Below are 27,879 nucleotides of genomic sequence, written 5' to 3'. Positions count from 1 at the left end.
GAGTTTACTTTTCTCCACACTTGAAGCATAAGCCTTTATCCTTTCTTTCCTTGTAAAGATCCATGGGAATATTTCTGGAATTTGTATTGGCTGAAGTGGACTTAGGATTATTGTCACCTTGCTTAAATTCAACCTTTGGACTGTTTGCTGTCCTGAAATTGCTTTGAAGCCTAGAAGCATTAAATGGAGGATAAGTTGGTATCCGTAAGCTCCCACTAGGCATATGATTGCTGCCATAATTGTTACCAACTTGCCCTTGCTTAAAAACAGTCCTTGGCTGTCCATAACTTGGCTGAAATGAAGACTCTTTCCTATACTTTCTTCCATAGCGCTCTGCAAGCTCAATAGCCTTGAAAAGTGAAGTAGGATTCTGTGCCATAACATCAGCTGACAAGGATGGTTCTAAACCATACATAAACTTGTGTAGCTTGGCCTCATCACTGATGTTTTCCACATACATGGTCAAGTTGAGGAATTGGTTTGTATATTCTCTTACACTTAGGCCTCTTTGTTCCAAACCATACCATCTTCGTTCTAACTTCTCTTTTTCAAGAGGTGAAACAAAGACTTCAGCCATAAGTGCCTTGAAAGCTTCCCAATTCTCAATAAGTACATTCTCTTTCTTGATATACCTCCACCAAGTGTGGGCAAATCCTTCTAAGTGCAAGGAGGCAAAGTGTATCTTCATATCATCAGTTTTAGGAAATATGTCAAAATAGGACTCCATCTTAGAGGTCCATTCCTCTAATTCTGATGGTGAAGATGACTGGCCATTGAATTTGGATAAAACAATTTTGTCCTTGAATTCTCTATCATGGAAGGGTTGCTGTTCCAAAACTGGCTGATCAGGATTTCCAAGTACAGAACCTCCATATTGAGACTGATATCTTCCAACAGGTGGCTGAGAATTACCATGTAATCTTCCTGTTGGTAAAGCACCCCTAGAATGCTGAGTATGCAGTTCAAAAGCTTGAGTATTGGCTCCATTCAAACTGCCCAAATAGTCATCATGCCTTTGTGAAGTTTCTCCTACTTCATACTGACTATTTGGAATACCTCTTCTTCCAATGATTCCATCTCCATGACCATTTTGGTTGGATGGCTGAAGTGGGATTGAAGGGTCACTATTTGAACAGGCCTTCTCATTAGCTTCTTTTGATGCCACTTATAATTGTAAAAGTTTAGAGATTTGTGCCATGAGTAGGTCGTTGGACATTACCAACCTATCAATAGAAGCCTTGGTCTGATCAGTAGATTGAACCATCTGATCCATTCTTGACAGCATGGCTTCATGTCGCTCTCTATGCCTTAGTTCATGGGCACACAAAGTATCATTGAGTATACTAATTTCTCCTTGTTGTTGAAACTCTTCAGGGTTCTCTTGAAGTGTACTTTCCATCATGGAATCCCTGATTTGCTGTGCATAATCCTCCTGGACCTTATTTTTGCCTTTATGTCCTGCCATACTAGTGCAGTCCTGCAATACCCCCTGTCAGTAAAACAGCTATAACTTTGGCTAGAAAACTCCGATTGCAAAATTTTTTTGTGCGAATCGAAGTTAACAATGCCCTCTTCGAGATGAGCTATAGCACGCTATAACAGGTTTAGGACAAAAAATTCTGCAACTGAATTTCAGAGTGTGAACTGTCCAGTCCTACACCCTGTTTAGACCTGTAAGTGCCCTGTTTTGACCCTGTAATGCAAGAGAGTAACCTCAAATGGCTACTAAACCCTGCAAAGGGGTATATAGGACATGTGGATACCCTGTAGTACCTGCACCTGTGCTTCAGTAACAAAGGGTGTACCTATATCCACCTGTAAATACCCTGTGGGTAACCTGTAAATTCCCTGTTTTACCATGTTTTAATCTAGTAGGTACTTGAGTCGTTGGAAAGTCTTCAATCTTCAATTCTCTACTCGTTGTACCTGTGTGAGGGATAAAACGGTAGGATAGGCTCCCTACACGGGCTCCGAATCACCGGGAGGTGGGCAAAGTTCCCCCCGAGTCGGTTGGTTGCACCCCTTCGGGATCTTCGATAGTGAGGGAGGGTCACCTCTCTTTTGTCCCACTATCTCCCCCGGCATCCACCTTTTTCCTCGGTGGGAATATCAACATGGCAGAGGCTAGTGTGCTAAGCAATCAGCATGATATGCAATTCCAAAAATATTCATTCAGCCTTTCATGAGATGCAATTGATTGAGATAAAAGAACTTGAGATGGGAGAAGGGTTTACATATGCAATTCAGTGACTCACTGATTGCTAGTACTTACCCTTTTACAATATTTTCGCTTGGGTGAGAAAAAATTTCAACAAAACAAATCAAGGTTATGCATCAAGCTGATCAAATGATACCTATGATGAGTAATGGTTTGAATCAAAAGGAATTCAATGAAATAGGCTGAGATTGAAGAAAATTAATACTATTCTCTGATCTATTGATCAATCCAATGAATTAATTGATCAATAACCTCTCATCAAAAAGTGGAAGGCCGTTAGCAATAGGATTATTGAGAGATTTCAGAGATTAGTAAAAGGAAAATACCTCCATTAAGCTTGAAAATTATGATGAATGTCAGCTTCAACCCGTTGATGCAAAAGTTCTTCATAATCCATCATAAAGCTTGAAATCTCCATGAAATCAGTCCATACATGCTTCAATATAATGAAATCCTTGAAGAATCAATTCTCCAGCATTGCTTGAACACTTGAACCTCAAAGATTCAAGCACCTTGATGAAAAGCCCCAAAATAATCCTTCCATTTGAGCTTCATTGACATGCACGGGCTGAAATCTCTTCAATGTCTTCAATCTTGAAGTCTATCCAGCTTGTATTCAGCTTTAGAGAAGCCTTAAAGGTCGGGGAAGTCCAAAATTTTGAGAAATTTGAGCTTCCATGTCTGTGGCTATGGCTACCCTGTTGTGTATTAGGGTTTGAGCAAGAGAATGACTGATCAGGATGCTTCAGAGACTGAAGATTGTTGCCAATCAAGTGCTTGATGAGTCCTTTAAGAGCTGAGATCAATGACTGAGGATGTGGAGCAGGCTAAGCAGGGAGTAGAGAGCAGGGAATTCAGCGCATTTTTCGGCGCATTTTTCGGGCTGTTCCTGGGCTGATCATCAGCAGCAAACATCAAGTATGGTGCTCCTCCTGAAGCTTAGGCAACAAAGAACCTTTGCCCCATGCTTTGGCAGTGAGATGTTCAGCATAGAGAGAGATATTTGAAGAGGTTATTGACATCCACCATGAAAGCTTCAGCCAAAAGCTTGAAGGAGAGAGAAGAGAAGCTCTCTTTTGAAAAGTAACTGTAGTTTAGCCTCTAACTAAGCCCGGTTAACCATCCTTTACCCTAATTACCTCCATTTTTGCGTGAAATTTGATGACGTCCATCCATTTAAGCCTTTACCCGCCATATCTGACCTTGGATATCTCCAGATGTAGTCATTTGCTAACTGTAGTTGTCCTGCAGCACTCCACTAGTCACTGTCTTGTACCATTTTTTGTCTGAAATTGGTTTTGAAATAGGAAAATAGGAGTGAAAATGGAAGAAAATAATGGATCAAAGACTGAAGCTCTGATACCACTTGTCAGAGAGAGAACTAGGGAGGGAGAAAGAGGAGAGAGAAAGACTGTAGAGGAGAGAGAAAGACTGCAGGGAGAGAGAGAATAAGAGTGACGAGGAGAGAGAATGTTGAGTGTTGAAATGACTTGTTTTTTGGCTGATTTTTGTTGTTTTTGAGAGCTGAATGGTTGATTTTATGAGATAATTGATTAGTTTAGAAGTGGTTTGAGAATGTTTTGGATGATAATGATGGTGTTTTGGAAGATCATGATGTTTGTTGGTGGTTCTGTGATGTTCTGATAGGTTCTGATAGGTTCTGTATACCTTCTGTTTTGCTCTGTTTTGGTCTGTTTTGTTCTGATTGTCTTCTGTAAAGAGGGATGGAGTATTGATTGATGAAGAATGAGATATTGTGAAAGCTTATTGAATGGTTTGTGAGAGTTTGGAATGGTTTGAGAATGAGTTATGAGGTTTTGATGACCTTCTGTAACCTTCTGTAGGTCTTCTGTAGAGCTTCTGCTTCTGTTTTGCTTCTGTTCTGTTCTGTATTGTTTCTGTTCTGGTACTGTTCTGTAGATTGTTCTGTATGCTTCTGTAAGTGTTCTGTGGAATGTATGTGTGACTTTGGGAAAGTTTTCTAGCCTTGGAAAGAGGTGAATACAAGTGTAAAAGAGCTGAAGGAAGTGGAAGAAGTAGCTGCTGAAGATTCAAGTGAAGACTAGAGTGAAGTGACAGTAGTGAGCTATGAAAGGACACTGTAGTGGCTCTGGTGACTCTTCATATCAGACATACCTCTTGGGAGGGGTATCCATGACCTAAGAGTGATTATTGAGGGTGATTTTGAGAGATTGTAGTGAGGACATGATGTATTATTGATGGAGAGAGAGAGAGAGAGCCAGAGATAGCCAATTCTACTCAAACAGAGTGATTGTATATGAGAGATTGAGAGAGAAGACTATGAAGATATTGAAGATGAATACTATGTGATGTATTTCCATTCAAAGATGGTGTATTCCTTTGCTTTCTTTGTTCTATTGATGGATTTTGTGAAGATATTGAAGAATATGATTGATTCTATTAAAACCGTGGGAGATCTACATGACGCTGTATGAAGATTTGTTGTGCCTGGTGTTCTTTTCTTCATTGTGATCATATGAAACGTGATAAACAAGCTTGTTGATGTTACAATATAGATTTTCTTGCAAGAGAATTCCCTTTTCCTTGGTGTTCCTCTCGGGGCTCCATGTTTTTGGTGCGCAGCCGGGGAATCTTGCCATCAACAAGCACCAGAAGAGGCTGAAAATGAAGGAAATGGCATTGCCAAGAAGAGAAGAATTCAATGGATGTTTGTAAAGTTCCTTCTTCCACTGAAGAGTTGGAATTCCTCATAATCAAAGCCACTTTCCACAAGAAGTTCATCCCACAATGGCGGAAACACATCACCATCATGATGCATGCTCTATGTGGTGGACAGTTTCCTCTTCCTATTGAAGCAGCAGAAACTTGCATCTTGGTGGCAAACTGTTTGGGAACAAACTGAAGAGCAGAAACAGAGAGAATGACCATCCATGGAAGATTTGGCATTTATTGAAAAGTTTCCAGACAACATCAAGTGGGAGATTGTGAAGAAGCTTCAGGAGTCTTGGTCTGTAGAGGTTCATAGGGACAAGAAGGAAAAAAGTTAGAATTTGTTCGTGGATGCTCAACAGCAAGATACATGGGATGCTTGGTGTACTGATAATCTTCTGTTTGTTCAATTAGCAACCCACTAGAAGTTGGTAGACAGATTGTTTTTCACAACCTACACTGTTGAAACCATCAGAAGCTGGCATTACTATGATGATGGCACCACCACAATGCTCAGACGTATGCATTTTGACATCTTCAGAACCGAATACCTTCCTCTGTGCAGTGGCATGAAAGCAGAATTCAGGGACGTTGAAAAGAAAGAAGTAGAAGAAATGTTGGCAAGAGAGTCCTCCAGAGACTGAAGCCTTCTGTTAACCCTCTGTGGAGCACTAACAACATAGTGGAGCCACACCCCTGATGAATGACGCAATAAAGAGGCAAGCGTTAGAACGAGTCCAGAGGTACGTGAGAAGAGAGAAAGCAAGAATCAGAGTCGAGAGCGAGCTCGCAGCAGAAGCTGCCTTTGACGCCCTTGTGGAACTCTTTACAGAAGTCCCAATGGCACATCAAGCCCTTCCTCCTCCTGCTGGAGGTCCACTTCCAAGCCAGATCCGTCCTCGAAATATTGATGACAGGCCAGCGAATGTAGTCCCATTGCCAGTTTTTAAGGGAGAGTACAATGAAGACCCCGATCTTCATGTAGCAGAGTTTATGGTAGCGTGTGTGGCTAACAATGCCAGAACCCCTGAGCATTGGTTAGCAATATTCCCCGCCACTTTCAAGGGTGCAGCGTTTTAGTGGTATGAGAGACAAGCAGCAGGAACTTTTGGCACATGGGACGACCTGAAGTTGGCCTTCCTCACTAAATTCAGGCGTGAAGGTTTTGAAGAGCGGATGAGAGAGGAATTTATGAACCTAAGTCAATCCTTTGGAGAAAGAGTGGAAGCTTATGTCTCACGAATGGAATCCATCCTGAAGAGATGGACTAATCATAATCTAGATGATGGCATTCAGAAGGGGGTGTTTCTCATAGGATTACAACCAGAAGTCCGTAAGTTTGTGGAGCTGCAAAGACCAGCCACACTACAAGCTGCAACAGAAGGTGCAAGACTGTACGATGAAGTGGAAGTTAGATTGGTGATGAATACAGGAAGAGGAGTCCTACCTCCTCTGATGCCAGGAATGATATATCCACCAAATGCAGTCCCAGGGACTGTTCCCTACCCCTACCAATAGATGCCCCCGGTATCACAGTACAGTGCACCAAATCCACAGTAGCCACACTCCATGCCTCAAATGATGGTTCAACCACAACAACAATAGTCCCAACCAATTTCCTCAATGCCAAATCAGCAGCAACAGTGGAATCCTACCAACTGGAGCCAACAGCCAACAGTTCAAACAGGATCCCTGAATCAGAACCAGAACAGAGACCCCTCTGTACCAGCCCAACCAGTTTATGCAGTGATTACGGAAACTCCTCAAAACCCTCCTGCCAGTACCTCCAGAGGAGAAAGCTTGAAGGATTACTTATCCAACTCAGTTGCAAACATCAAAAAGGAGTTGATGGATGTGATTACAGAGCAGCTACAGATGTTGAAAGTGAATACCACGAGCATATCCAACGTTGCAGAAGCAGGAAGAGATGTGATGCGGTCAAATACTTGGTGTGGTAAGTGTCATCAAGCAGGCCATTTAGCCACTGAATGTACATGAAAACCAACCATCCCTGGAGCCTTCTGTTCCTACTGTTTGCGGAAGAACCATACAGAGGACATTTGCTCTCTAAAGGAGATGCATGATAGGAGAAGGAAGGAAGAAGACGCAAGATTCAACCTGCTGGAATCCAAAATGACAACACAGGATATTGGACCCAAGCCTAGAGAGTTTGGTCCTAATTTCGGACCCAGAAGATTTCCTTCTCAAAGTTACAGAGGAAGACAGTCTGGCGGTGGTCAGAGATCAGAAGTGGAATGTTACAGATGTGGAGAAAAGGGACACATCTCACCAAATTGTCCAAATCCTTGAAGGTTAGTGGATTACAAGCCCTTATGCAGTCGATGCAAAGGAGAAGGCCACACTGCAAAAGATTGTCCAAGCCCAGCCCCAGTGAAAAACAGTGCTACTGATAGTCCGGCCAAGGCCCAAGAGCCTACCTCCAATTTAGTGGAATTGGAAGTTGCTGCCATCACGCGTGCAAAGCAAAAGGAACCACCTATCCAGAAAGAAAATAACCCTCCTGTCAGAACAGTGAAGTTCAATCTTCCACCAGAAGAACAGAATAGAACAGAGCCTAACAGTGCCGTACAGAGCACTACAGTGCCACAGAGAGTTACAGAGACAGTTACAGAGACAGGACCATAGGTCCAGGATATAGAAGAGGAGGAAGTGCCACAATTGGCAGAAAAAACTCCTGTAATTCCTCTGTTGGAAGAAAGAGGGAAAATGAAAATGGGTGTTGCCCCATTCCCTAATCGGTTAGAGAAGCCAGTGGATCCTATTAAGGAATACGATCTGGTCAGAGATCTAGATACCTTTAAACCAAACCTCACATTCCGACAATTATTGATGTTGTTCATAGTTGCCGAAAAAGGTTCAAAAGTATACTGACAAGAAGACGTGGCTTAAGGATTGCTCCCTCAACAGCAACAAAGTCCAACAAGGCTCCAGAGCCTGTAAAAGAAGTGGATGTAGCTAATGCTTTCCTAGATCCAGGTACTCCAGAGACTGGTGTGTGGATAGAAGGCTGCTTCATTGCAAATGCACTGATTGATGGTGGCTCATCAGTAAACATTATGGCGGATGTGACAATGAAGGATCTAGGCTTACAAGGTGTGCAACCCACCCAATGGCTCATCAGACTGGCGGATCAGAGTAGAATCAAGCCGTTGGGCATTCTCCCATATGTGAAGACTACAGTGGCTGGAAAAGATTATTGGCTAACCTATCTGGTGGTGAAGCCAAACGCTTATGGTACATCCTATCCTCTGTTACTGGGCAGACCATGGCTTTTTGAAGCCTGAGCAAGGATGGATTGGTTCAAAGGAACTTTGACCTTGGGTAGAGGACCCAACAAAGTGGTGCTGAAACTGTATGGTTCTCAAAAAGGACATGGATCCACCTCCTTGGAATTATCTTCTGACTCCCCTAATGAGGTTGCGGATGGAACATCAGCAGACGAAGATGCTGTCAAACAGATCCTTCCCAAGAAAACAGTGGCACATTCCTTAACAGTGGATACTGTAGGCCGACTTCCAAAAGAGGCAAAGCCATTATCAATGGGTGAATACTTCCTGCCTGAACCAGGAATGACTTCTGAAATCACTTCTGACAGTGAGATAGAAGCATGGATGTACTGCTCTCCCTGTTACATGGCCACAGCAGAGACAGAGGCTGGAGAGGAAACAGAGAATCTATTCTTCTGTTACAGAGCTCCTACAGAGACAGAAGCAGAAACAGAGACAAAAGCAGAAGCAGAGGCAGAAGCAGAAGCAAAAGTAGAGATAGAGACAAAAGAGGTTGGATATGAAATGGACGAAGAAGGTTATGAAAGAGAAACGGAAGAGTCTATCCCACCTGAAGAGGATACATTCGAGGAAGAAGTTCCAGAAGCATCAGAAGCAGACGAGCTCATGCTACGGGACAGAATGGCAATGGTACCATTTGGTTTGGTAAATGGATCTTCTCATATGCAAAACCTTTATAAGAAATGGATTAAGAAGAGCAAGCCGTCTTTTGAGAGTGGCTCCTGCCGTCCTAACCCATCTTTGCCAAAGAAAGATGATGATGATGCATCGTGCCAACAAGCACCAATCCCACAAACCCAACAGGCATCAGAGGGTCCCTGTTATGTGACGTTCTTGGATGTGTCATCTTCAGAAGAGGAGTCTTCAAGCCAAGAGGTAATTAATTTTGAAACCAAACCCGAAACGGCGCTTATCCCATTTCAACGTCTTAAGGAGCAACCTAAGTCTCCACCAAAAGAAGAAGTTGGTTTTAGTGGGACATCCAAAGAGGATACCACTCCCTTGAAGGAGTCGGATCTCTACCCAGAAGCAGTCCGCGGGACCTTTATCCGTGAAGTAGAAGGTGAAAGGCAGTTAACCTTTGTGGATGTAGAAGGCATTGAACGCCACTTGAAGGTGGGTAGCAGCCTCCCAGAAGAGGAGTTGTCAACCTTGTACAACTTGTTGAAAGAAAATTTGGACGTGTTTGCATGGTCCTACAAAGACCTAAAGGGGATTGATCCCACAATATGTCAACATCATATTGACTTGGAGCCTGATGGCAAGCCAGTACGGCAACGACAGAGGCGAATGAACCCGAATTATTCCACATTGGTGAAAGCAGAGCTGCTGAAGCTTCTGGAAGCCGAGTTCATCTATCCAGTGGCAAATAGTGAATGGGTTTCACCCATCGTGGTTGTACCCAAGAAGAATGGCAAATTACGAATATGTGTGGATTTCCGAAAGCTTAATTCCAAGACGAAGAAGGATCATTTTCCTATCCCTTTCACAGGCCAACTGTTGGACACAGTGGCAGGACATGAGCTTTATTCCCTTCTGGATGGATTTAGTGGATACAATCAAGTGCAGATTGCAAAAGAAGACCAATCCAAAACAACCTTCACCACAGAATGGGGGACCTACGCTTACCGAGTGATGCCATTTGGACTATGCAATGCCCTTGCTACTTTCCAACGAGTCATTATGGTTGCATTTCAAAATCATCTGCATGACTTTATTGAGGTATATTTGGATGACTTCTGTGTCTATAGTTTGATCCGTGAACATTGGGAGCACCTGGAGCAATGCTTTGACCGATGCCGGGAGTACGGGATTTCCCTCAACCCCGACAAATGCATCTTTGGGGTCTCTTCTGGAGTCCTGTTGGGCCACATTGTCTCTGCACAAGGGATATCAATAGACCCTGCAAAGATCGAAAAGATTGCAGCTCTGACAACACCCACCAACCTCAAACAGTTGAGGGGATTCCTAGGCCATGTGGGTTACTACAGAAGGTTTATAGCCCATTTTGCGACAAAGGCAACTTCCTTGCACAAGCTTCTGAGGAAAGATGCAGAGTTTACTTGGACGGAAGAATGTGACAAAGCCTTCCACACTCTAAAGCAGTGTCTGATTGAGGCACCCATTCTGCAACCTCCTGATTGGACGAAAGAGTTCCATGTACACACTGATGCATCAATTGAAGGTTTAGGTGCTGTCCTCTGCCAAAAGGGCTCCTCCAAATTGGATCAACCAATCTATTATGCAAGCCGAAAAGTCACTGATAGGGAACGGAACTATACAGTGACAGAGCTGGAGTGCTTGGCAATGGTGTTTGCCTTGGAAAAGTTTCGCCATTACCTCCTATCTACCCACTTTAAATTTTATGTGGATCATGAGGCCCTATCCTTCCTGATGAACAAAGCGGATGTGAAAGGACGAATGATGAGATGGCTCCTTCTATTCCAGGAGTTCGACTTTGAGGTGATTACTAAGCCTGGTCGTTCCCATGTTCTAGCTGATCATCTGTCGCGTATCCCACAAACTGCAGACGAGGAGCAGGATGATCCAAACCTCCCTGATGCTTCCCTATTCTTGGTAGAAACTGTAACTCCCTGGTATGCAGACATTGCCAATCTGCTGGCAACCCAACAGTACCCTCCTGGTATTTCTAGTCGGGAAAGGAAGAAGCTCATGCTAGAATCAGCCCCCTACACCCTGCTAGGCGGCACACTGTACAAGAAAGGAAAAGATGAAGTGCTCAAAAGATGTGTTGCAGGAGAAGAGATTGGGATTGTTCTGAAGGCTTGCCACGACGAGCCATGTGGAGGTCACTTTGCAGGAGAAGCTACAGCCAGGAAGGCTCTGCTAGCAGGTTATTGGTGGCCTACCATCCACAAAGATGCTTATGATTACTGTAAAAGATGTGATGCTTGTCAAAGAATGGGGAAACCCACCAAAACAAGTGCCATGGCACTACAGCCTATTCTTCCCCTGAAGCCGTTTGAGAAGTGGGGCATCGACTTCGTAGGTCCAATCGATCCTCCTACCAGAAGGAAGCAGAACCGATACATCCTCGTATGTACGGATTATGTTACAAAGTGGTGTGAAGATAAAGCCCTAAAGCGAGACGATGGTAACAGCGTGGCCCTGTTCATGTACGAGAATATCATCACCCGTTTTGGCAGTCCCTTAGAGCTGGTAAGTGACAGAGGCACTCATTTCCTCAACAAAGTCATGGAAGAGTTGACAGAGTTGTATAAGATCCGCCATCGCAAGTCCACTCCTTATTACCCCAGAGCCAACGGCCAAGCATCCTCTGCTCGATTCTAACAAGAACAATTGCCGCACATCGTCGTGATTGGGACGATCGACTTACAGAGGCCCTCTGGGCGTACAGAACCTCCCATAAAGCAGCAAGGGGACAGACACCTTTCCAGTTGGTGTATGGAACATAAGCTGTTTTTCCTGTTGAATTGGAACTACCCTCTTTGAGAGTGGCTATCAAAGAGCGTTTGGGGGAGGATGATTCACTGCAACGTCGTCTCCTGCACTTGGAATGTTTGGACGAAATTCGTAGGATGGCTCTACAGTGCATGGAAGCCACGCAAGCCCGACGTAAGGCTTACCATGACAGTTTCATTAAGCACAAGGAGTTCAAAGAAGGTGATTTGGTCCTAGCCTACGATTCACGCTTTGGCAAGTTTCCTGGCAAGCTCCAACAGCGGTGGATGGGCCCCTATAAAGTACTTGCCGTCAACCCTAATGGTTCTGTCCAAGTGCAGACTGTTGATGCCTCTGATGATCCCTTTCTGATCAATGGATATCGTTTGAAGAAGTACTTCCCTCCTTGGGGATCTTGACAATTACGGACACTTGATCCTTTCCCTCGTTTGCGCGGCACTGTACTTCTTATGATGCTACTTCTGATAGCCGTTCTTCAATCATTCCTGATGAAGTGGGCGCAACCCTCTGTCCCCTTAAACCCCCCTTCCAGCCTTGATCTCTTATCCTCTATTTTCCACCAGTGACAGTGGCGAGGTTGGTCTTAACACATGGTTTTTCTACCATTCCCTTGCTCAATTTGCAGAAGAAAAAAAAAACAAACAAACAAAACATATCGGTTATGGGAGAAAAGGACTTAGGTCCCTGTCATGCCGACCTATTCTTCGAGAAAAGGTGGAAACACCCTCGGGAATAGGGGAAAACAAGAAAAAGAAAAAGAAGAAAAAAAAACAAACAAACAAATCTGTTATGAGAGAAAAGGAAGCAATTCCCTGTCATAGCAGGCCTCGTTCCAAGAAAAGGTGGTAAACACCCTTGGGCGAGAAGCTGGCTGTGGAAAAGGTGGTAACACCCAGCAGTACCGAAAGTGGATTCATTAATTGATATCCCTAGGATCCAATTCCGAAGCTGCCTCCCTTGGTACGCTGTGTCCTGGGTCTCTTTGCAAAGTGACTACCTGTCCTCTAGTAGACGACATGTTCCTGTCCAATAAAACGTTCGATTTGATGGCTATCTCCCTGGGTACGCCTCTTCAACAACTGATGACGCGATCTTTATCGACAAACAATCGAGTGATGTGAGCTTTCATCCTAACCGGATGGGGAAGTGCGTATGGGTTGCCCTCTGTATCTATCAACAGAGAGTGAGACAGAGGGTGGGGCGAGAGACCAGTCTTTTCCCTTCAAATCAAATGAGAGGTGAGAAGTGTGAATGAAGTGTTGCACACACAGGATGGGCCTCTCAAAGCACAAAGCACAATTTGTTTCTGTGCACTGCACCATAAGGCTCCCTGGCCTTCCTTCTCGCACCGTATACCGGCACAGGGCGGGATGCACAGTTGCACCATCAAATGCGCACAAGGCATACAACCTTTGTACAAGTGACCGTGAGGATTACATCAATGGGTTTCAGGAAAATGCTGCCCTTCTGTATCTATCAACAGAGCGTGAGACAGAGGGTGGATTGAGTGTGACTGGAGTTTCTTCAATCAATTACCGAGAGGTGAGATTGAGGGACGTTACGACACTTGGAGTCAGGTATGTTCCCGTTTCCCTATGCACCCACGGGATGGGTTTTTGCCGTCATCACAAGACACATCACCCTGTTCTGTACACTGCACTGTAAGGCTCCCTTGCCTTCCTCCTTGCACTTATGCCAGACGGGTTGGATGCACTACTACACCATCAACTGTGCACCCTGGCATACTCCTTCTGCACAATTCCCCCTTGTCGATTCCTCAACCGGGTATGAGATATGGGTTTTAATCATTCTTCCTCGAGTGATATTAGTCATGGGGCGAGTGACTGTTCTTTCATTCCAATTGAGTGACTGTGAGTTGAGTGTAGTATCCCTCATCATCATCGACGAATTTCCTGTGATTCCTTCCATCAGCTACCTCCCTGGGTGCTGCCGCGTGGTCCCTGCCATGATGGACGTGTGCCGAGAAGATGCCTTGGTACCTCCAGCGCCGACAACAACATTGGACGTGCCATCGACACTCAACCTTGATTCTTGACGAAATGGGCCAAGTTTTTCTAACCCTCCCACTTTGGTTTCTTCGTGACGGTCATGTTTTAAGTGTGGGGACGTTAGTGGATGGTCTGTGGCATGGTCCTAGGTCTCTGTTGCTCGGTTAACCCTATCCATTGAGGTCTTAAGTGTGGGGACGCGTCCCTGCGCGTCTACCGTGCATACCTTTCTACATCTGCCTTAACCTGTTCATGCATGAATGCCTTGACTTGCTTTTACCCTCATGGGATCCTTCCCACCCACCCGGTTATGTTCCACCCACCCTTGGGGCTGTTCCCTTGCAGTTTTCCTTCATTCCCTGATTTTGAGGTCCTTCCATGTGAATGCACCCTACGTTCACCAAAGTCCAAATCCAACCTTATAGCCCTGTTCCTCCCTTTGAACTGATCATTTTTCCTTTTTACCTACCCCTGTTCCGGTGCACGGTTTTTGCGTTATTAATTTTTGAAGCATTTTGTGCAATTTAGCCGGTTTTCCATGTGAACGCACTTTTCTTACTTCAGAACCGTGATCTGATGTCATAGCCCTGCCAACCACTTTTCTCCTGACATTTTTCCTTTTTATTCCGTATCATTCCGATACACGGTTGGTCCGTTATTAATTTTCCGGGTTTTTACGACCTTTTTTGTGCGTATTTTTGATATTTTTCCATGTGAACCTACCCTGTTTCTATCGGAAATCCACTTTGATTTGACAGCCGTATTCTCCGTGTCTTTCCCTACCTTTTTCCTTTTTCCTCCACCCTTTTTCGACTTCCGGATTTTTACTTATTAATTTTTAAATATGTTTTTGGGAGTATTTTTGGTATTTTTCGCATGTGAACCCTTCCTACTTCCACCGGAACTGCAGTTTAACATGATAACCCTGTGCCACTCCTTCCTGCGGACATTTTTCCTTCTTACTGCATGTTATTCCGGTGAACGGTTTGTCCGATATTAATTTTCGATTCCATTTTCGAGTTTGTTTTTTGGGTTTTTTCCATGAGAACGCGTCTTATCTCCGTCGGAATTATGTTTTGATGTGATCGGATTGTCGGGCACATCTTTTTGCACAATTTTCCTTTTTTCTGCACCTCATTCCGATGCACGGATTTTTCGATATTAATTTTTAATTGCGTTTTTTGGTTCGTTTTTTGTGTTTTTTGCACGTGGCTGCCTTTTTCCCCTCTCGGAATCTCTGTCATATATTTTTCTTGTTTTTCGCCTGCCGTCTTGCCCACTTTTTGTTTTTACGCTATTTCGTTTTGACGTCCGGATTTGGTGTTATTGATTTTTCTTTATTTTTACGTGTATTCGTGCGCCCGTTTTGCGCGTGAACATGTCCTTTTTCGATTTTACACGTCTCCATGCGCCCCGGTCGTGCCCGCATAACCCGTACCATCATCCCAACGTCATTTCAATCCCGTCCCGGTAAATTTTTTTACCCCGCCCCGCGCACGTGCGCGGGACGGGGGTACGCGCCCTTGTCCCTTACCCGCCTATTTCTCTTGTCCCTACCCACCCCTTACCCTCTTGACCCCTACCCAACCCATCGCCCCCCCATGGGCCCCCTCCCCTATTCCCCCCATGGGCCCCCACCCCTTCCCCCCAACCGCCCACCCCTTCCCTCCCACCCCCTCCCTCTCCCTCTTCTTTCTGCGTCCTCCTCCCTCTCCCTCCTCCTCCATCTCCTTCCTCCATTCCCTCCCTCCCTTTCTTCCTCCTTCCTTCTCTCCTCCCCTCTCCTTCCCCTCCTTCCTCTCCCTCTTCCCCTCGTCCACCTCCTGGTAGTCCTACAGCGCCCGCCCCAGACCCCCCGCCCCGCTGGTCTCGCTGCAAGGACGCCACCCCCCTCCTCTACTTCCTTCCTCCTCCTGCCCGCCTGCTCCCCCTCCTCTACTTCCTTCTTCCGCCCGCCGTCGCCCCCCGTTGCAAGTCGACCTCCTCGCCGCCGTCAGACGCCGAAACGCCGCCTCCTCCCCGCTCGTCGCCGTCGACCGCCTCGCCTCCAGCTGACGCCGTTGACCGCCTCGCCGCCGTCAGACGCCGAAACGCCGCCTCCTCCCCGCTCATCGCCGTCGACCGCCTCGCCTCCAGCAGATGCCGTCGACCGCCTCGCCGCCGTCAGACGCCGAAACGCCGCCTCCTCCCCGCTCATCGCCTTCGACCGCCTCGCCTCCAACAGACGCCGTCGACCGCCTCGCCGCCGTCAGACGCCGAAACGCCGCCTTCTCCCCGCTCATCGCCGTCGACCGCCTCGCCTCCAGCAGACGCCGTCGACCGCCTCGCCGCCGTCAGCCGCCGAAACGCCGCCATCCACCTCCCCTTCCTCCTCCTCTTCCTCTTCCACCTCCTCCCTCAGGTTAGTCACTAACCTCACTAGGTTAAACTAACCCTAGTTAACTAACCTAACCCCACCCCCCAACCCTAAATTAACACTAACTAGGTTTACTAACCCTAACCCTAGTTAACTAACCTAACCCCACCCACTAACCACCTAACCCTAGTTAGCTGACTAATCTAGTTGACTAACCTACCCTGACTAACCTAGTTGACTAACCTACCCTGACTAACCTAGTTGACTAACCTAACTTAACCTACCCTGACTAACCTAGCTGACTAACTTAACCTGACTTGACTTAGTTAGCCTAGCATGACTTACCCAGACTAACCAGACTTAACTGACTTCTTTCTAACTGACTTATTTGATTAACATGATTTATGTGATTTAATTAATTTCTAAATTAATTTTTCCATTAAAAATTCAAAAATTTTTCTAAAAATTCCTTTTGTTTTTTGCCAATTTTTGGGAGTTTGTCCGCTGGAAATTACCTACCCTAAAATTTCTGCAAATTCACTATTTCCTAATTAATTCCCCAAATTGCCAATCAATGTAGAAACTTCATTTAAAAATAGTAAAAAATTCTAAAAAAATTCTCAAAAATTTCCCTCACCTCCCTTGCTCATTTTCCATTTATTTAACCCTAAATAATCCCAACTTAACACACAAAAAAAACAATAAAAATAAACATAAACATACAAATAAAAATCAAAAACCAACCAAACCCAAATTAACCCATCTGCTAAGGTGTTGTCGTTGTTGTTTCATCAGTGATCTTTACTTTTCCTTTACTGGATTCACTTCTTTTGGGAGACTCTTTCGTGCGCATTTCTGCATTACATACACACCCCTTCCAGGTATTTATTTTATGTGCTTCATTTATTTTCATTTTTCCCTTAATCACAAATTAATTGTTAAAATGAACCCTTTAATTCACCCACAGTTCCCACGCGCATTCGTGCTACACACACATTTTTTTAATTAAAATAAACCCGCCGTTCACTTAGCACGCGCTACGTGCGCTACAGAGGCACTTTAAAATTTTAATTAAAAAGAACCAGCCGTCACATGAGCACGTGCTGGCAAAAAAGCGCTCCACATCACCTTAATTTGTAATCAAGGAATTGCATTTAGAGACCCAGTCGGGAATCGAAGTCGGGAATCGAATTAATGCACCGTTTCACATAATAATTGGTAATTAAATTTATAATAAGGAACCGCCGTTTTCTTGCTAAGGTTTATCACCTAATAAAAATTCACCCATTCTTAATAATTTCTTAAAATCAACCCTTCATTAAATTAATCCCCCCTCACTGTACTTACTTCCCCTTTTTAATGAACCGTTTCGTGGGACGGGTATGCGCAGTCATTAGAGTTATTTTCCATGGTCCAGTCTTGGTTTATCACAGATATAGTATTGATATGTGTCGGATGTGGTCTTATTTTGGTTTCCTGTCTTAGTTACGGTTACGGGTACGGTATGCAGTTTTTTTCTTTTATTGCCTGATACGGGGTTCTGGGTGTTTGTCTGATGCATCGCATGAAGCTTTCGGTCGCATTTGTCTCAAGGTCATGTCAAATTTTTTCTAGGATGTGGTTTGCTTGGGGTTAGTTGGTCGAGTCACATTTTATTGGTAATTCTCTTATCCTTGGTTTTTGTCTGTTGCTTTGCAGGCATTCTCCTTGATTGTCTGTGTTTGTGGTGTGTGTGTAACCATCTGAATGGCGCCTTCTCATGCTCCTCCCCCTATCCAGTACGTCCCATTAGTTAGTAGGGATTACTCTTCCCTACTTACTTTTGAGCCTCTCACGAAGGCGGGACTTGCTGCTTTTGTGGCCACTCCTTTTCCCTTGCTTCCAAAGGATCCGTCGTTATGTGATGAGTTCCTGGCCTCTTACAGCAAGAAGACAGGCGTAGTCCAGGGCATGTCTATGACGTTGACATCTCGAGGCTTAGGGAAGGCTCTGTCTCTTCCCTCCAAAGGAGAACCTTTTGTGACCACTCGTCAGCTCTTCTCTAATGAAGAGATTCTAAAGCTGTTGCAGAAGCAGACAAGGGAAATCCTTGATGTTAAGAAGGTGATAAACTCCTCCGGAGTTTCCTTTTCTATGATTACTGATCCCGTATGGAAGACGATGTGTCAGTTCCTTCAGGACAGGTTTATGCCTGCCAAAACGCCATCCCACTATTTGTCCAAAGAGCTTTTTACAGCTTCCAGGATGGTGCTGAAAGGAGTTGCTATTGATTGGAGCACATACCTCCTCACTAAAATGGATCAGCATTTTGTTAAAGTCACCAGGGGTAATGTTACCAATGTTACATATGGATCATATTTGTCTGCCTTCTTGACCTATTCAGGTTTACAGAAGACTGTGCCTCCACCTCCTCCCTCCGATCCAGTACCTTCTCCTCCACCTTCAGAAGAGTCCGCACCCATTGACATAGAGGATGATGATTCTCCGCCTCCCCTGGTCATACAGCGCAAACGCTTGAAGAGGGTAGCGGATAAAGCCCCTTCTGTACTTCCCTCAATGCCTATCCCTGCTACCTCTGGCAGTGAACTCCCTGGGTATCTCACTTGTAATAACCTGTTCCGAGCACATCGAGAAGGATCCTTGGAGATCTCAGTTCCTTCCCTGAACAGTCTCGTCTCAGGAGATGCCATTCCTTTCCTCTGCAAAGATATTCAAAGTTCCATTGAGTTGTCAGTGACAGCCTGTGTTCAACAGCTGTACGCATCTTTCTATGAAGAGCTCATGCAGTCTAAGGACCAGTTGCATAAGGCAATATCTGAGTTAGCTTCTACTAAGGATACCCTAGCAGATTTATTTAAGCAAATGGAATAGCAAACCCAACTGGTTGCCACCCAAAGCGATGAGATTTCTTCATTGAAGACCCAGTTACTCGAAGCTCAATCACAAGTTACTAGCCTTTCAGAAGAGAAGGAGAGGATGTCCAGCAAAGCAAAGGAATTCCAAGCTATCTTAGATGACAAGCTTTCAGCTTTACAGATGGCTAATGACACAGTGGCCAACCAAGCCTCCCAAATCCAGCAGTTGCAAGATCAGCTTGCAAAGTCCCACTCTGTTCCTCCAAGCCCTCCTGTTTCATTGATTCCTTCTCTTTCACAGCAGGACTTGGCTGCTCTTCAGAGACAGGCTACTTTGTGCCCTCTATTCCAAGATAAAGTGGAAAGATTGCAGTCCAGAATGGACTTGTTATGGTCTACCTTTGAGCAGTTTCAGGAATATGTCTTACCAGACCATTCTTTCTTTGTCCACTACCACTTACAAAAGTTGGTCTTCTATATGAAGCTTTCCACGATGGATTTACCTTTTCCAGAGGATGGATGGAGTGGGGCTTGGTCTACTGAGTTGTTGACAGAGGTAGTCAGAATGGTCTTTGAAGATTCTGTCACGCCAGATACCATGTTGATGTCGTACATGTATCTCCGAGGAGACTTGTTAATTCCAGATGAGGTAGATATGGCATGGTATGTGGGGGATGTGGTCTTACAGGCTGTTTTATATGTCAATCATTTGGAGTTGCGCATAGCTGACATGTTCCAAAGTTATTCCTCCAAAGTAGCTGATTGTCATGATAATTCGTGGCATCCCATGATTGATTCGGTGGTCCTAAATCAAAGACAAAACACAGCTCCTACCTTTGCCCACAGTACTAACCAACTGAGGATGGATCTCTTAACCTATCTTTCCAAACATAATCCGTTTGATGCTACCTTCTTTGATGCTTATCATAGACGATCTCTTTTAGGACCTTCTGTTCCTACCCTCCTCTATTACCAACAAATGGCTCACCGCTATGCTATATATTTTTCCCTTTGTCAATCTAATTCCACAATTATTTTACCTCTTCTTTTCCAACCTTCATCTTTCCCTCAAATTCCTATTTTCACTTACTGTTCCTTTATTGAGGATAGGGTCTTTTCCCCTTCTCCGCCCTGTCTTTCTCCATCCATTAATGTTCCCTCTACATTTCCTATTTATCAGTTAACACCCTTCCTTAGTGATTCCTTACAAATTTCTGCCACTCCTTCTTTAACCTTTTCTTCCTTTTATGATTTTTCCTATCCTTCCCTACATCCACTTTCCCTTATTCCATTACCCTCTCCTAACACTTCTATATCTCAACCACCTCAGTTGGTTAGTGACTGTGATGGGTTTGATAATCAAATTTCTAGAAGAAGGGGATGGAGTTCGAATGATTGCCTTACAGGACCGCAGATTAATTGGCCAGTAATTCCAGAAGAATGGACAGCTTCCAATCAAGCTTATCAAAATTATGTTCATTTTGCCCAACAGTATTCACAGTCTGCAGATCCCTCAATGAGATTAACTGCTCACTTTGCTTGGTACCTAGCGTATATGCATAGGCACTCTCATAATGATTCCAAGCCTATTCCAAAGTTGTGCATGAATGTCAATGTTAGCATTGATTCCCAACAGTTGGAGATACTGTATTTTCATGCCCTCTGTTTGCCTAGCAGATACTTGGTCCTGTTGGAAAGGATGTGCTGTCTCCAATTTTTTCAAAATCCTCCTAAAAACTTTGTAGATGAATCCTTATCTATGGATCGATTCCGACAACATCAATCTTTTAAGAGGGATCATCTTCATTGATACCTTTCCAATGTATGGTGGAAGCTTTTAATGCAAAACTCTCTTTTTTTTTAAGGAGACATTCAGATGGTTGTGTTGTGTATTAGTGTTTGTGTTGTGAGTTCATTTATGTCAAACGAATGTGGTGGTTTTCTATTGGATTTCATGTACGAGCTACGTTTTGGAAAATTGTGGTGATGAGGTCGTGGTTGGAGAATTGAAGCAGATGCTGATGAAGAAGAAGCAAACTCTTATATCCTTTATAAATTTGTTATGATTTTAGTTTGATAAGAGGTATTAATGTATAAAGAGTTTTCCTTTCTTTGTATTTTTATATTAGAAACAGGTTATAAGTTGGGGTCATGGTGGATGGATTATTTTTGAGAAGATATTGAAGATCAATGTTGAGATTTTAAATGAACTTGTATTTCCTTTTTCCTGGGTCGCGAGGACGCTTCCTTATTAAGTGTGGGGATATGTTGAGTGTTGAAATGACTTGTTTTTTGGCTGATTTTTGTTGTTTTTGAGAGCTGAATGGTTGATTTTATGAGATAATTGATTAGTTTAGAAGTGGTTTGAGAATGTTTTGGATGATAATGATGGTGTTTTGGAAGATCATGATGTTTGTTGGTGGTTCTGTGATGTTCTGATAGGTTCTGATAGGTTCTGTATACCTTCTGTTTTGCTCTGTTTTGGTCTGTTTTGTTCTGATTGTCTTCTGTAAAGAGGGATGGAGTATTGATTGATGAAGAATGAGATATTGTGAAAGCTTATTGAATGGTTTGTGAGAGTTTGGAATGGTTTGAGAATGAGTTATGAGGTTTTGATGACCTTCTGTAACCTTCTTTAGGTCTTCTGTAGAGCTTCTGCTTCTGTTTTGCTTCTGTTCTGTTCTGTACTGTTTCTGTTCTGGTACTGTTCTGTAGATTGTTCTGTATGCTTCTGTAAGTGTTCTGTGGAATGTATGTGTGACTTTGGGAAAGTTTTCTAGCCTTGGAAAGAGGTGAATACAAGTGTAAAAGAGCTGAAGGAAGTGGAAGAAGTAGCTGCTGAAGATTCAAGTGAAGACTAGAGTGAAGTGACAGTAGTGAGCTATGAAAGGACACTGTAGTGGCTCTGGTGACTCTTCATATCAGACATACCTCTTGGGAGGGGTATCCACGACCTAAGAGTGATTATTGAGGGTGATTTTGAGAGATTGTAGTGAGGACATGATGTATTATTGATGGAGAGAGAGAGAGAGAGCCAGAGATAGCCAATTCTACTCAAACAGAGTGATGGTATATGAGAGATTGAGAGAGAAGACTATGAAGATATTGAAGATGAATACTATGTGATGTATTTCCATTCAAAGATGGTGTATTCCTTTGCTTTCTTTGTTCTATTGATGGATTTTGTGAAGATATTGAAGAATATGGTTGATTCTATTAAAACCGTGGGAGATCTACATGATGCTGTATGAAGATTTGTTGTGCCTGGTGTTCTTTTCTTCATTGTGATCATATGAAACATGATAAACAAGCTTGTTGATGTTACAAGATAGATTTTCTTGCAAGAGAATTCCCTTTTCCTTGGTGTTCCTCTCGGGGCTCCATGTTTTTGGTGCGCAGCCGGGGAATCTTGCCATCAACAAGCACCAGAAGAGGCTGTAAATGTATTGATTTGTCAAAAGATATGAAAAATTACAACTTCTCTCCTTATATACCAGTGTCTATGTGACATGGCATATTATTAGCATTCTAACTATTCCCAGCTTCTTACAGTGGCATAATTCCTCTCATGGATTTTCAGTTTCCTTGAGGAAGACACTTTTGGATGACCTTGCTGCGTAAGCACACAACCTAGTGCAAGAGAACTTGCGTCCGTTACAACCTCAAACTTTTGATTTAGGTCAAGTAGCTTTAAAATGGGTGTTGTTACCAAACTTTTCTTGAGCTACTTAAAAATGGCTTGCTCAATGGGTGTCCATACAATGGCAGTTTACTTTTTCAGCAAACCCGTGAGAGGTGCAGCTATTAGGGCGTAATTTTTTATGAAAATTCTATACTATCCACTCAACCCCAAGAAACTTCTCACTTTCTTAATTGCCATTGAAGGTTGCCACTCTTGAACATCTCTAAATTTGGCTGGATCTACTGAGATTCCTTCAGCAGATACTATGAATCCGAAATATTCCATCTGTCTTTTGAAAAAGGCACACTACTTTTTCTTTACATAGAGCTTATAAGTTCCAGCACAATGCGCAATTGCAACTCATGGTCTTCCTCTCTCTCAGAGTATGCTAGGATGTCATCAAAGAAGACTAGGACAAACTCATCAAGATAAGGTCAAAAAATATCCTACATTAATATGTTAAATGTAGCAAGGGCATTAGTTAGATTGAAAGACATTACAAGGAATTCAAAATGACTATATCTGGTATTGAAGGCAATTTTGGGGATATCTTCTTCCTTGATCCTTATTTGGTAATAACTAGATTAGTTATCAATCTTGGAAAAGTTTTTTGCCCCTTTTGCAGCCTATCAAGTAGCTAGGATCGAATACTTATTCTTGATTGTTACCTGGTTTAGACCTCGGTAATCAATGCAAAGGTGGAGAGTTCCGTCCTTTTTCTTTTGAAATAGTACTGGGGCTCCCCATGGAGAATTACTGGGTATGATGTATCCTTGATCTAGTAACTGCTTGAGTTACTCTATTAACTCAAGTGCTTCAAGGATAGACATTTTATATGGACTCTTAGCGATTGGAGTGGCTTGTGGTTCAAGTCTAATCTCGTGATCGACTTCTCTTTGAGGTGGTAATTTAGTCAGCTCTTCAAGGAAGATGCCATCATATTCTTTTAGCCAATATGGCTCTCCCTCATCTTGTTTATTCTGCTCAACCTTATTTAATTTTATGAGATACATAGGTAATCCCTTTCTTAACCCTTTTATTATGCAAGATGATTTGGCTAGTTGAACCTTGGGTTTTCGTGCCTCACCTGGGGTCATCACTTTTTCCCCCTTTAAGTTTTGAAAAGTTACATTGCCTTTTTTGGACTGAATATGTGCGTCATTTGGGATTAGCCAGTCCATATCCAATAGACATTCTTAGACCCCTAAATTCATGATCCTAAATCCCATTTTAGAGAGATTGCTTCCTTGGCTAAATGTCACTTTGCAAGTTTGCTGTGTAGACATGATTTCTTTTCCATTAGCAAGTTCCACAAGCAACCTAGATGTAGGTATTATATCTATAACAAATTTCTTGGCACACTTTGGTTACATGAACGAGTGTGTGCTTCCATAGTCAATCAAAATTTTAAAGGAGTTACCTTGATATTTTGCTGGTGTTTGAATCACTGAAAACTGGTGATTTGGGCCTTTCTTATGGAGAGTGGCATGAATTGATGGCCTCTCCATATTGGCTTCCATAGTTGGGTTTCCCTCTTCTTCAAGCTCTTTAAGAATTATAGCAAATGCTTTTCCTTTTGTAATTGAAGCTTGGTTTTGACCTCTATACTATCCTTGGCGAGGAATTTGGCCAAGCTTTGGGCACTATCTTTTGAAGTGGCATGGATCATTACAGTGGAAACACCTAGGTATTCCTGAATTACTTCTCGTAGGTATGAAGTTCCCGACTGCATTTGTTTTGGCATTGTTTCCTTGACCAGGTAGACACTGACCTTGGGCTCGCTTAACATAGCCCCATGAAGTCCCTTTATTTTGATTCTAGAGCCTATTATTCCTTGGCTTTGACTGAATCTCCTAAACAAGACATGCTACGCGAATCAAAGCATCTTGCAGATCTGTTGGGCACATAGATTCAAGGCGTGTGTTTAGAGAAGCATTCAATCCATGACAAAACTTAGACACATACTAAGCAATAGTCATGGAAGGAGCATATTTAAGTAGTGAGATAAAGTTTGAGTAATATGCCTCCAGGCTCATTCCCTATTGTCTTAAGTTAAAGAACTCATTCATTTTTTGTGTGTGATAAGCTGGTGGAAAATATCAACCACACACAGCTTCTTTCAGTTTTTCCCAAGTAATAGTTGTCTTAGTAAGTCCTTGGTCTTTACACCACTGTTTTTCCCATAGGCATGCCTCACCGGTCAATTTCAACTTAGCGATCATAGCCCGATTAGCAGGGGTAGTTTGCGTGGCACTAAAGTAGACATCCTGAGAGCGGAATTTTGGTGCCGAGAAGTGCTTAAAAATAGCTAAAAAGTATGAATATCAAGGGAAAAATATTCAACGTCGAAGGCGGCGGCTCGATCTAGGACAATTTTAAGCGCCAAAGTGCTTTAAAGGTGCCCAAGCGACACTTGTTATTTTTTCATAATTTTTCAGACTATCGTGCAGGTTGACACGAGTTACCGGCCAATGTGGGATGCCAAGCCGGACACCCAGGATTTTTCAGAGCTCAATTTCGAGTCCGGACGGGGAAATGGCCAAGAATTGGTCAAGATTTGAAAGGGTGGCCACAACATGGACCAAAGCGGGGGTGCCCTTTGGGGGAATTTTAACCCCCCAACCAAAAGGCATGCATTTTGAAGAATCGTGGAGAGAGAGAGATGAAGAAAACGTGAGGAAACATGGTGCCGAAATTTGCGCTAGGAAGAGAGAGAGGCATCATGCCTGCTCAATACAACCCACATCAATGATCATGGGGCTTCAATCCCCCCTGGATGTTGACTCTATCGCCGTGCTTCGCTCCTCCATTGACGGTCTCTATGAAGAATTCTGATTTCAGTCTTTCTCTCTCCTCCCTCTCTCTCCCCTAAAGGCAGATTCATGTGGTGAAGAGGAAGAAGAAGAATGGATGATGGATGCTTGTCCAATGAAGACCGGATTGCTCCATGGTGTAAGAAGATTGAAGATTGCTGATTGTGGACTGTCATGAGCATTAATGGTGGCTGGAAATCAGTCTCGAGATATGGCAAATAAAAACCCGCAACCCGCAAAGAACGGTAATCTCATTTTTACAAAGGAAAATGGTGTTTTTATGCAATTTGCTTCATGAATACTTCATGAGATGATTATGCATTATAATGTTGTTTGCAATGTCTTTCAACTGTTTATGCTCAGAAAATCAGAAAATCATAAGTGTTGTGGATGAAATTAGTAGTGAAAAACCCGTAAATATGCAAAATATGGGAAAATTGGGTGTTTTTGAGATATCAATGGAAAATATAATAAGACACACCAACTAAACTGGTCTTTTTGTTGCAAATAAACCTAAGGGCCACAGCCCATAACTCATTTTGAGTTTTCAGTCATTAAATATTGCAAAAAATATAATAAAAATAAAAAATAGAGAAAAATAGGGGAAAATGGATTTTGAGTGTCGAAAATTAAGGAAAAATAAGATTCATGTTTGTGGATGTATGGGGGGTTCTAAAGTATGAGGTTTAGCCTTAGTTCAGTCCTACCTTTATGTTTTAGTGAGTTTTTATGGCTTTTTATACAATAAAAATGTGAAAAATGAACCCTAAACCTATGCACCATGCACAACCTAAACGGGTGAGGGGGTAGAGTGTATGAAAGGTGTTTAAATGCTGAAGGAAATTATGAAAAGCTTGCTGGTTTTTATGCATATCATATAGATCAGTTGATAATTAAAAAGTAAGGACCTAGTAGCACGAGGGTTTCTCGGTGCTAAGTTCATGCAACGCAGCATACGACCAATAGTCAAATCCATTGAAAGAAATGTTTTCCACATGTGCACCAATGTTGATTTTCTTAATTGTTTGAGCACGTGGACATTCACAATTTGCATGAAGCATGAATTTTAAAGGGTATCAGGCAATACCTCTTGGATGCATAGCGATTGCTTTCTAGAGACATGACCAATGTTGAGTGAGTAAGGTTGTCCTAAGCTGTAGGCTAGGCGTTGGGTCTAAGGGGAAAGGAAAGTGAGGAAGCATGGTATATCTCTTGGAAATATGCGAATCATAAAAGATAGAAGTTTGTGTGTGAAATGTTATATATGTTTAGCGACGCATCGAGGGGCCAATCCCCAAGGTGTAGGAGAGTCGCAGTGAGGTAGCAGCATTCAGCCATTGGAGGACCTCCTATGTTTGTACTTCGTGCTATTTGGCAATGTGCTAGGGGCTCCCTATGAGGAGTGCCAATTGGGTTAGAGTTGGACTACAAAACGTAATACAAATGCAAGATGTTTAGGAAGATGATGTATGTGTCATCCAAGCTCCTAGCCGCGAGGCCATGGGGTTGTTGAGCGCATGATAGAGGTCCGGCTAGTGCATGAGCCAGTGTCGGCCCGTTTTAGGTCCCATCAGTGGTGCGTTTACAGGGAGCCACTTAGAAGTGGCGGTCCTCAAATCCTGGTTGTCTAGGGACCAGCTAGCAGTTTATGCCAAAGGATACTGAGATTGATTCGTTATTCATCGATAAGCATCGTCTAGCCGAAATCCAAAAGCAAGAGAGAGACGAAAGAGCTAGGCGACGTGCTGAAATTTTTAGGAGATATTCCCCTAAGTGTAGCGGTGTTGAACCCTTACGAGGGAGTGGATCTAGTGGTCTCGGTGCCACAAGCAGTAAGTTAGGAGAAGGTGGAAGCTCTAGTGCTCCCCTTTCTTCCATAAGCTAGTCTACATTAAGTACAGGGGGCGTAACCCCACCGTCCCCTATTTCTAGTGCAAATCCAATTTATGTTATGGCGCAGCCTATTGCAATTCCTGCAGGAACGACGGATTTGCCGGCTTTAGGTTACCCGCTACCCATTTTTAATGGGCTAGTTGAGGAAGATGCGGAACTCCACATCATGGAGTTTCAAAAGCTGATGTTCAACTGTCGCATCCAAGAAGAAGGACATTTAATGATGTTCTTCAACATGACTCTCAAAGGAAGAGTTGCCATATGGTATCATGGTTTAGAAGCCGGAACCATATTGAATATTGATGCATTTTACGGAGCTTTTCAAAGGGAGTTTGCCCGTGAAAGGGGTGGGCAATATTGGTTGTGTGTACTCAACATAACCCGTCAAGAACCACACGAGGATATTCGTGCTTATGCGAAGAAAATAAAAGAGGTTTTCCGTAAGTTGGACACCTCTATTTCTATCCCCGCAGCTGCCCAATTGCAATATTTCCTACATGGTTTGAACTTTAATATTCAGTTGCAGTTGAGTAGTGTCCCTTTGGGGGATATAGATACTGCCATTACAAGAGCACAAGAAGTGGAATCCCGATTACAAGCAGCCTATGCC

This window comes from Lygodium microphyllum, chromosome 10 (genome assembly GCF_053477565.2).
Source record: "Lygodium microphyllum isolate KBCC chromosome 10, Lygodium_microphyllum_v1.1.10, whole genome shotgun sequence".
Taxonomy (NCBI): domain Eukaryota; kingdom Viridiplantae; phylum Streptophyta; class Polypodiopsida; order Schizaeales; family Lygodiaceae; genus Lygodium; species Lygodium microphyllum.
Note: the sequence above shows the minus strand (reverse complement) of the source record.